The sequence below is a fragment of the Phascolarctos cinereus genome, unplaced genomic scaffold, assembly GCF_003287225.1.
Source record: "Phascolarctos cinereus isolate Bilbo 61053 unplaced genomic scaffold, phaCin_HiC Scaffold_596;HRSCAF=1227, whole genome shotgun sequence".
In the NCBI taxonomy this organism is placed as follows: Eukaryota; Metazoa; Chordata; class Mammalia; order Diprotodontia; family Phascolarctidae; genus Phascolarctos; species Phascolarctos cinereus.
The window spans coordinates 3023-4567 of NW_027555953.1; the positions used below are offsets into that span (position 1 = coordinate 3023).

The 1545-nt window shown below is 61.4% G+C and overlaps 1 non-coding gene across 1 annotated transcript; it reads left to right on the forward strand.

Annotated features, from left to right (window-relative positions):
* Positions 1 to 730: 730 nt before the first annotated feature.
* Positions 731 to 839, forward strand: TRNAL-CAA (transfer RNA leucine (anticodon CAA)). The gene is made up of 2 exons: positions 731 to 768; positions 806 to 839. It is a non-coding gene; the product is annotated as a tRNA-Leu (tRNA).
* The last annotated feature ends 706 nt before the right edge of the window (positions 840 to 1545 follow it).

The window sequence follows — 1545 nt, forward strand, 5'->3', positions numbered from 1 at the left end:
TCCAGGCCCTACATTCTAACCTCTGCTCGCATTAGACATCCCGGAGGGCCTCCGACAGGAGGAGGTGGTAGTTGGAGGGACTTCCCTCCTCTCCTACAGCGCGCGTTTTAGGGAGCCTTCCCGGATCTGTCCACCACCGTGCAGACCTGAGCCCCAAGAGAGCCCAGAAGGCCATCCACGGCCAGACAGGTCGTTCTGGGGGTGCTGAGGGACCACGCCAGCCCCCTTCCCTCATTGCTTCGGGGACTCTTCTTTCTTTGGGGCTCATTTATTCCGATTTCGGTTCTGACGCTTTAAAATTCCCTCTCCCCTCACACCCCACCCCACCCCCCAGCCAGGACCACTGAGCCGGAGACGCCGTGGGTCCGACACGCCTCCTCCTCTTCTCTAGGACTGGGCTCACTGTCTTTTTCTCGTCCCTTTCCCCTCTGTTTCTATCGTGTGTCTCCTTTGCAAGCTCTTGTCCCCTCATCCCGCACTTAGTAAGCGCCCGCTGTGTGCCAAGCCCGGACTGGGAGCAGACACAAGCCTGGCCTCCCGGAACTTCTCTTCTGTCTGAGGAGAGGCTTACACGTGAGAAGTACATCCTAGTGGGCCCAGAGCGAGGACAAAGCCACCACGGCGGGAGGTGGCAGGACAGGAGCTCGGGGACTCGGGGAGCCTCGAGCGGGGCGTGCTCGGGAGGCCGAGGACAAGACAGAGGGCCTGGGAAGGGAAAAGGCTGTCAGTTGTCAGGATGGCCGAGTGGTCTAAGGCGTCGGACTCAAGCGTAAGCTTCACTGTGTTGGGGAGCCTTCTGGTCTCCATCTGGGGCGTGGGTTCGAATCCCACTCCTGACAGTCTGCTTTTGGCGCGGGCCTGCCACGGCGTACCGGCCCTCTCTCTGGGGGGGGCTCTCTTCCCTTCCTGCTACGGCTAGCCCAAGCCACCCTCATGCGCTGGGGCGGTGGCTCGCTGTCCCAGCCCTTCGCGGGATCCTCGGCGTGCGCCCCCAGGCCTGAGGCGGGTCTCCCTGCACGCTCCGCCGAACCTCCTCCTGGCTCCGAGGTGGCTGCAGCCACTTCCACTTCCTCCTCCCAAGCCCCAGCCTAGGGGTCCTCCAACGGTCCTACAGGGTATGAGTTCGGGCGCCGATGCACACCTACTTCGGCAAAGCTAACTTTGATGTCATCTAGAGCACCAATGGGCGCCAGTTGTCGCCTCTGTTGCCGTGCGGACGAGCGACCCTGACCCAGTAAACTCAAACCCGGGAGGGTTGTGAATCTTATCCGTGGGGCAGCCCGCGCCTTGGGGACTTCCTGGGAGCTCCAGGGATTGGGGTCCGAGGCAGAAGCAGCCGCTTTTGATCCCCCACAGCGCATCACTGTGGGTGATGGTGAACGGGTCAGTCTCGGGCTGGGTGACACGGGCGGTGTGGCGGCGAAAAGAGTGGGGTGAGCAGCCCCTCCTCCCCACGAAGGAAGGAAGGAAGGAAGGAAGGAAGGAAGGAAGGAAGGAAGGAAGGAAAAGAAAGAAAGAAAAGAAAGAAAGAGACAGACTTGATAC